Source organism: Mus pahari, chromosome 5 (genome assembly GCF_900095145.1).
Source record: "Mus pahari chromosome 5, PAHARI_EIJ_v1.1, whole genome shotgun sequence".
Taxonomy (NCBI): Eukaryota; Metazoa; Chordata; class Mammalia; order Rodentia; family Muridae; genus Mus; species Mus pahari.
The window spans coordinates 162,005,217-162,014,784 of NC_034594.1; positions in this window are offsets into that span (position 1 = coordinate 162,005,217).

Consider the following 9,568-nt stretch of genomic DNA (forward strand, 5'->3'; position numbering starts at 1 on the left):
TACACACATGTACACACACATACATACATGCAGGCACACACACATGCACACACACATACATACATGTAGACACACATGCACATGCACACACACTTACCTTGTTCTTTCCTGCTATGACTAAAGGCATGTGCAATTGGCTGTTCGTTGGTGTCATGTGGCTGGTCACTAGCCAATACTTCTGTGGAGCTCCTGCCTCTATGTTTCTGATCTCTCATTCTGTGACTTACTCTTTCTCACCTCCCTCTTCTATTCCTCTCAGTCTTCTCACATTCCCCTACCAAAGCTCCCCAGGGAGCCTGACTCAAGGACCATCACACAGTAGGCTCTCAATAAATTAAACTTGGATTGCTTAATTCTCTGTGGAAATGGGAGTTAGTCTTTCACCATGTACTTTGTCTTCGTGCTGTGTGTGTGTACACACACGTGTGTATTATGTATGTGTATGTATGTACATGTGCTCATGCACCTGTGTGCATGTGGTGGGGGAGCACACACCAATGCATGTGTAGAGGCCAGAGGAGGATGTTAGATGCCTGCTTCTATTTCTCTCTGCCTTTGTCTCCTGAGACAGTCTCTGAATGAACAGGAAACTCAGTCTTTGAGATAGGCTGGCAGCCAGCAAGTCCCTCTCATCCTCCTGTCTCAGAGCTGGGGTTACAGGTGACCACAGCCATGAGAGCATAGCCATTCCTTGCTTGCTTTTACATGAGTTCTGGGATTTAAACTGAGGTTTTCATGCTTCTGCAGCAAGCAGTTAGGTATGGGGAGAGGGATGAACAAGGAAGGATTCAGACAGCAAAGCTTCCTTCGGGTGAAGTGAAGACAGTGCTGGCTATTGATAGGTTGGGAGGTGATAAGGGGTGGTGAGAGAATGTGCGGGACCAGACAGAATCAGCAGGGATGGCAGGGAGTTTTAGGGAGATATCCTAGAGGAAGTTGGAGGGCCAGAAGCTAAGTGCAGCTTGAGGATAGAAATAGAATCGTTAGGTTAGCAGTGACAGCAGAATGGAATCTTCTGGAAAGCTCAGCATGGAATCCCAAGGAGAGCGAAGACACAGCTGGGAGGAGACCAGGGTGAAAGGGAGCACTGTTGATAAGTAATCCATCATCAATACCAAAGGGCAAAGATATATCAGGAAATAGATTTGTGCACTAAGTGTCTTATGTTTTCAAAGTTGTATTTGCTTTTATTTATGTGCATATTCGGTGTCTGTGTGTAAATATGTACAGGTGAATGCAGGTGCCCGAGGAGGCCAGAGGGTATCTGCTCCTCTGGAGTCACAGTTACAGGTAGCTGTGAGCCTTCTGGCCTGGGTGTTGGGAACCGAACTCAGGTCCCCTGGAAAAACAGTGAACACTTCATCACGGAGTCAGCTCTCCAACCCCCAATATTATACTTTTGTATGACTATTTATAAACTTTATAAGCACAATCAAGTAATGATGGTTCTATGAGAAATGTGGGGCTATAGAAAATATTTATACTTTGGAGGACAGTCCCAAGGAATTAATAGTCTGAACAGTGAGGCAAAGCCTGTCGGATACAAATATGCAGAATAATGGACAATGATAGTGTTTGTCTACGAAGCATAAGATGATTCCAAGTTCTCAAGAGTTTTTAAATGAGAATTTGGTAAAAATAAATGTGAATTCAACCAGATAATCTGGATTTTTTTTTTTTTTTTTTTGCCTTAGAGTTCAATATAACATGATACTACTGGAGGCCGAGTAGGAAGAACTCAATCATCATGGACACCATATAGTCAGACAGATGCTAGTGTGGTTCTCAACCTGTGGGCCATGACCCCAGGAGGGGTTAAATACCAGATATTTGTATTAAGATTCACAACAGTAGCAAAATTACAGCTATGAAGTAACAACAAAAATAACTTTATGGCTAGGGCTCAGCACAACTCAAGGGTCGCAGCATTAGGAAGGTTGAGAACCACGGGTCCAGTATGTAATGCTTCTCCCACCCAACACATCCAATCTTGTGCTTACATATCCAATAGGAAGCTGGTGACTTGTAGATATTCTGTTGGAGTCTGGTGGCCGGTGCTTTGGTTGTTTTCCTATCCCCTGTGATAATCCTCCACAGGCACCTGCTGATCATTTCCTGGTCATTGCCAAGTCACCATATCCCTCTTTCCTTTCTCTTTCCCTCTCCTCGATTCGTTGATCTTCACTGTGATCCAAATCATGTGTATTTTCATGGCCTAAATCTTACTCATTGTATGTCAGTGTATAGTTATGCATGGACATTTGTGTATGGGTGTGTGGGTGCCTGTCCTTTACACATGTAGGTCAGAGGTCAGTGTCAGGTGTCTGCAGTGTCTCTCATGGGACCCCAAGCTCACTTTTTCTGCTTGGCTATCTTGCCACTGAGCACCTGGGTTCTGCCTGCCTCTACATCCCTCCCCAACATGAGGGTTAGGTCTTGTCGCCACACCTGATTTTCACATGGGTTCTAGGGACTCAAACTCAGGCCCTTGTGCTTGCATAGCAAACACTTTAGCTGCTAAGTGTTCCTGACCCCTCAAGTTCTGGTTCCTGTACACAGAATGCCAAGTATCTTCCTGCTTTAGAGTCCTCGCTATTTTCTCTCAAGTCTTAGAAGTTTATGCAGTTATCGGCCATCTTTTCTGATCTGGTATTCAGGTAAATCATTACACAGAAGCTAGGAGCTCAAACGCATGCACAGGTCCTGGATTTTCTGAGTTGATAACCTTGCTTAGCTTCAGAGTACCTCCTTGATTCTGTGTGGCAGTGATCATGGCCAGAGGTCCTCTAATCCCAAGCAGGGGAAATGAAGGCCCCAGCTGCTGTGCTCCTAAGCCCATGGACTCATTCACACCAAGACCATTCTTCCCACAGGCTTCTCCCAGTCAGTGACTGAGTGTGGAAAGACCTACGGACTCCAGGAGGTGCCACACTTTTCTAATGGCTGGCCTGGCTTTGAGAATTCCACAGAGCCAGATTGAACCTGGGTTCCATGGCAGTGTCCAGCCTCCCCCACTCTCCTTCCCTAAGGTGAGCTTTGTGCTCCTGGCAGGTCTTCCTGGTTCCTTCTCTGGTTTTTACTACAAGTCCTTGTGTTAATAAAATTCTTGAACCTGAAATCTCATCTTGGCATCTTGGAGGGTTTGAACTCACACAAACACCTAGATAAAGAGAAAAGGCCACCAGACAGTGGTGGCGCACGCCTTTAATCCCAGCACTTGGGAGGCAGAGGCAGGTGGATTTCTGAGTTCGAGGCCAACCTGGTCTACAGAGTAAGTTCCAGGACAGCCAGGGCTACACAGAGAAACCCTGTCTCAAAGAGAAAGAGAGAGAGAGAGAGAGAGAGAGAGAGAGAGAGAGAGAGAGAGAGACCAAGCACGTGAGCCTTGGTATTTTCTCTGGCATTTACTCCTCCTGCTCGTGTGACCAACATCAAAATAACCGAATGAAAGTGTTCTTATTTGCAAAGGGGGCTGTGATGTCTAACCAAGCTGAGCTAGTAGCTAGTCAGATTTCATCTGTGACTTGTGATCAGAAAATCAGATGCCAGTAAACCTGCGCTGAAACCTTATGCCTCCTGATGCTTGCCAGGTGTTATATTTCCTTCCCTCTGCCTCCCATTTCCCACAGGAGACAAGATTGAGCTGATGTGCTGTGGTGGGGTAGGTACTGTTGACTTCTGAGCGCTCACGGATGGAATCAGTGTTGGGGGTAGATTTGTGAAGAACACAGACTCAGTACTCATTTGAAAATGTCTTGGTTTGGAGAACAGAACGTTAAAAATATTTGGTTTGCTACAAATGATCTATCAAACTGTGAGATAAAATTTTTCACTTATCAGATTGGCAAATATTTAGAAGATTGATCTCCTTTGGCGTTGGTTAGAGAGTACGGAAGCAAGCCACTTCCTGCACATGGTAGGAGCACAAACAGGTACAAAACCTTAGTGAGGTTAATTTGTCAGCTCTGAGAAGACTGCCGTGAGTGTGGGAAGCTTCCGTATGGAATACTTTTCTGGGAATACAGAGAACCACACAGAGGGACCACGCAAGTTGTAGGTTGCTTGTGGTAACAGCACAGGCTGTACTGATGGTAGGATGGCTCACATGAGTAAGCCGTATCACGTTATACCCTGGTGTGTTGAGGAGCTGTTAATAGGGCTGCCTTCAGGCTGTCTTTGTGTAAGGAGAAAACAGCACCCTTTCCTCCTGGCCAGCAGAATCTGTGGAGAGCAATGTGATTTGCTGAATGGAATGGAGGCAATTCCCATTGCTCGCTTGCCAGAATCCATCAAAATGAACATTGTGAGCCTTGTTCAGAAGCCCCGGGTGTTAGAAATGATGAGACAGAGTTGTATGTGGTGACACAGAAATTGGTCCAGGATACTGATCTGTTCTGCCCAAGAAAAGACATAGAAAAGAAGAAAGTTGGAGAATGTCTCACTGATCATGGTACACACGTGCATGTGTGTGTGTGTGTGTGTGTGTGTGTGTGTGTGTGCATTTGTGTCTGTTGGACCTACGTGTTTTATGCTTGTTCTATGTTTGGGGTATCCATATATATTGTATATTGTACCTGTGTGGTATGTGTGTATTGTTCCTGAGTGGTGTATGTGGCATGCATACATGATGTATATTGTGTATGTATGTGGTATATATAATATACTTGTATGATATATGTGGTACACATGTGTTATGTCTATAGCATATATATGTGATGTATGTCTGCAGACTACATGTGTGGTATATGTGGTATACATGGCAGTATGTGTGTAGTATGTGGTGTGTGATGTATATTGTGTATGTGTGCGGTATCTATGCATATGAGTATGTATGCAAATGTGCTTCTGGAGGCTAGAGGAGGTGTTAGATGTCCTGCTCTATTAGTTTGTCTTGTTCCCTTAAGACAAAGTCTCTCAGTGAACCCAGAGTGAGGTTGGTGGCTAGCAAGCTACAGTGCTCCTCCCATCTCCCCCACCTACTGTACTGGGGCACAGGCATGCACAGCCACACTCAGTTGTTTACATGGGTGCTGGCAATTTGGACTCAGGTCCTCATGCTTGTATACCAAGTTCTCTTACGTGCTGAGCCATCTCCCCAACATCCAAAACAAGGTTTCTTTAGATAACACAGACAAGCCCATACTCACAAACAAACAAACAAATGAAGACAATATAAACCCTGGTAGTTTATTTTCTAGGGACATAGGCAATCTATTTCATGACCATAGTAAATATTAAAGACAGGAAATGAAATGCTAATGCCCAACTATTATAGAATATATATTCAAATGGAACCATTTTTCCGGGGACTCCCTCTGTCCGTTTCTTCCCTTGGCCCAGGAGCAGCCTTGGGGTTAGCTGTCATGGTTTTCGTCTCATTTCATCTGGAACAGCTCCTCAGCCCTTCTATACCTCACTTTATCTTCACACTTTTGATTACCCTATTTATTTTGTGTCTGTGTGCCCATGTGTGTCGTGCATGTGTATGGAGGCCAGAGGACAGCTGGAAGGAGTTGGTTCTCTCTTCCCACACTGTGGGTCCCAGGGTCCAAACTTAAAATGTCAGGATTTGAGGCAGTGCTTTAGCTGCTGAGCCATCTCACTGTCCCCTGGATTAACATGTTTTAGTGCATAGAGGCCATGCACTGCTATGCTATAGAGCCATGCTATAGAACACCCACCAGCCAGGGTTGGCTTAGGGCCTTCCTAGTTCCATTTAAGCTATTCATCCTTGGTGACGGTATTTAAAAATGTAGAAAAGCAGTGCTTTTAATAAACGAGTCATATTTATTACGATGAATGTGTCCATAGTCATATTGTTAATACTTGTCAAAGTCACCTCCGTGTCTCCATTGTCATCAACAACTACAACTACTTCTTGTTGTTGAGTGACAGGCCGTGGCTGGTGCTCATAAAAGGCCCCGATTATTCTCATCATCTGAGGAGCCTACACACTCTCGCAGTTGATTTGGTCATCAGCTAAGTAAATAAATATTTTGAAAATGAAGTCTGAGAATGGGAATAACTTCCTGGTCTCTAGAGGCAATCAACTCTGGTATGGCTTTCAGCAGGAATATCATCGACCACACAACTCTGGTTCACGCCAGCATCCCCTGGCCAACGATAACAGTGTTAGATCCTCTGTAAAGGACGAGAGAGACTTTCTAATTTTAGAACCAGCATTTATTAGCTCTTAATGACTGCAGCTGGGACAATAGCTACTAAACTTAGGGCATGCTCGCTCCCAGTGTAGAGGAAGGAGACATGAAGTTGAAAGAGGGGGACACCCCAGTAGACACAGAACCTGAGTACTCATCTCAGTTAAGACTTCATTATCTCTCCGTTCCTCTGAAGCCTTCTTTATCATGGTAGTCTATACACACCTTTCATGAGGTCTACCTGTGGGATCCTTCTAAACAACTGTCCCCGCCCTCGAAGGGATCACGCATTGATAGAGAATACTGCAAGTGGGGTGTGCACTTAAGTACTATCTACCCCTGGGTTTTGCTATTGAAACATTCCCACAGATATATTCCCCAGATGTGAATCCATGCCCCCTCCTTTCATGCCCCCCTTTCCATGTCTGCTCCTTGTACCATTCGCTTCACTGCTCAGATATCAGCACTCCCCTGTTTGGGGGTAGAGGGGTAGAAGATAGGAGGATGAGGGTAGGGGGTAGAGGATAGGCTGGAGTTCGGACCTTGGGCCACTCGGCTGGGCTACCGCTCTTTCGTTGTGGCAGATATAGCATTGGATCTCTGACCCTCTCCCTCACCAGCTGGGGAGGTCAGTGGACGCCAGTGTCCCTCTCCTCCCCCATGTTTCTCTGCCTATGATCAGATTCTCTCCTGCTTCTTAGCCAGACTCTGGGGAGAAGATTGTTTTGGCTGGAATTTGACAAGGCACAGGTGGTTTTGCCAGCTGTAAGTTCTTTAGTTCTTGCTGGCTGCCCACCAGCTCTTGGTCTTTTCACAGTCTTTTCTGTGGCGGCGGAGGAGGGGCAGGAAGGGACAGTAGGTCCTTGACGTTGTTGTTCAACATCAGCAGCTGTCTCGGGTTGGCATTGAATCCAGAGTGTTCCTCAGGAAGGGCAGGGTTGGTTTTTTTTTTTTTTTTCTTGTTTTTTTTCCTCCTTTTCTCTTGAGATTGGAGTAATCACCAAGGAACAGCCCCACATGGATAACGCCAACTGTATCTTGGTCATTTGGGCCGGGGCACACGGGCAGCATGAGTCCCTTGTATAAACATCCTTGTCCAGCTGTGCCCAGCTCTTGGGCTCAGCTCAGAAGGCCCTTCTCCCTGTCACAGTGGCGATTCAGGCTGGCTATGGGTTGGCTGCAAGTCTCTTCACTGCTGCGCTGGTTGGGATCCAATGACACCAGCATCGTCTCCCTAAATAGACAAAAGTAATCCGCAGCCCTGTCTCTCCGATGCTTCCTTTTTCTTTTTTGAACGAAGAAACTTAAAACTTGAAAGGCTCTTTCCTCCTTCCTCTTCCTCTGTCAGCGTCTTTGTGACATGGACCACGAGAGTGTGCTGTTTGACCTTGGAGTATCTCCACTCTTCTCCTCTTAGGTTGCTTTTATTCTAAAAATGTTCACTTAACCCCCTTCCTTCATCAGGCTTCAAGCCTCTGCCAGGGTCTTCTTAGGCCTTCTTTCCTGCGAGGCACTTGCAATGCGTGGGCCTGGGCTTTCCTTGATGTGGGTGGGCGCTCGCCTCCCCATTAATCTGAATCTTGTGGAAGGGGAAGCTAAGTGGCCCTTTCTGGGTGAATTCTCCTTTCCTTTCCTCTAATCTTGTTTCTCCCTGCCCTCCCCCCTCACTAATGGCCTCTGCCCATTACGCCAGAGTATGCTGGAATCTTCCTATTGTCAGCTGCTTGGAAGCAAGAACTAAGCTAGCAAAACCTTCACACGGAGTGGGGACAAGTCCAGAGGGACCCCTAGGAGTTTTCGGAGACTCTGACCTCACTTTCATCCCCCTGCCCATCTCCAGATGCAGGACTGGCTGGCACCACTCACTCGCAGACCCTGATGGCATGGCCCAATGCTCTCCTGGGATTTCCACATCCCAGCGTCCCCCTCATCCTCCACAGTGAAACACCATCTTCCGTTCCATGATTATTCCACCTCATTCCCAGCTCTGGCTTACAGATGAAAGCTGTAAGAGGCACATCTTGTTAACTTTGTGGGTACTGAGTTGAATTCTCCTGGCCCAGAATCAGCTCCCGAGGACGAGAGCCTGCTTGCTGTTTAATAAGCTCTGTTACCATTCCATCTTTCTGTTTGCTTCACACACACAGCACTTCTTTGAAGCCCCGACAGCCTGGGACAAGGTACAGATAGATAGGAAGGTAGAGGTGTGGATGTATGTTTTGGGATGGTGGGGCAAGGATGGGGAAACAGAAGAAATGGGGGAGGGTAAAAAGGATGGTCGGAAAGGGTTCTGCCTCCTTCATTCCTGGGAGAAAGATATAATGGCGTTGGGACATTGTCAGTCACGGGTTCCCAGATCCTTAGAGCCATGAGCCACCAAAGAAAAGCTGAAAGACTTGTCCTCTGTCTGAGGAGAGAGCTCAGCTGGCAAAGTGCTTGCTGTAGAAGCAGGAGGACCTGAGTTCTAGCTCCAGGCCCCACCTAGGAAATTTTGGCATGGTGGAGTGTGCTCGTAATCCCAGCACTGGGCAGGCACAGGCAGGATAATATCTCTGGGTCTCTGCCCCGCCAGCTTAGCCTCATAGGTGAGCTTCAGGCTAGTGAGACTGTCTCAAGGATAAGGTTGACAGTACCAGAGGAAAGACAGACACATACATATACACATGTGCACATGCACACATGTGTGTGCACAAACACATACATACAACATCATCATCATCAACAATGACACATTCTCAAGACCAACAGGAATGCAATCTAGATTACCTATTGCATCTGCCTCTGTAAAACTCGCCTTCTTCAGCCGTAACAGTCAGGAAACTGTATTACCGACTTGACAAGCACTAGTATTTTTTTAAATACCAGAGTTCTGTGTTCTGTGTCATTGCAGAATATTCATCACACTCAGGGACACAGGCTATACCTGTCCATTCAGGGAAGAAAATATGCATCTTTCCTGTGTTTGCTTCAAGAGCCTAGCCATGCTAATGTTCATCCATAGCCTCCCCCCGAAGAAGAGCTCACATCCAGTCTGAATGCTAAATAACGTTGTCACGAGGTTGCGTGGGCACTGGTTAAGATCTATGCCCAAACTATAATGAATCTCTCTTCTACAGTACTGTTACGGTGGCCAAAACTGGTGAGCGGTCCATCCTCAAGGGAGAGGGGAGGAGACGAGGATATTGTGTTGGATTGTGTCCTGGACATATCTTCGGCTAGACTCCTGGAGCAGTTTAAATCAAGAGCTGGGCTGAGCAGACTTGAATGGCTTTCAAGTGACAGATTTATGGAGGCAGGCCTAATTAGATCATGGTAATTTGTAGTATGACAATATCTTTTGCTCAAGATCTCAAAGCAAATTTCTGCCTCGATAGGTGAACTACACAAAGGCTCACAAATGTTAAAGCATT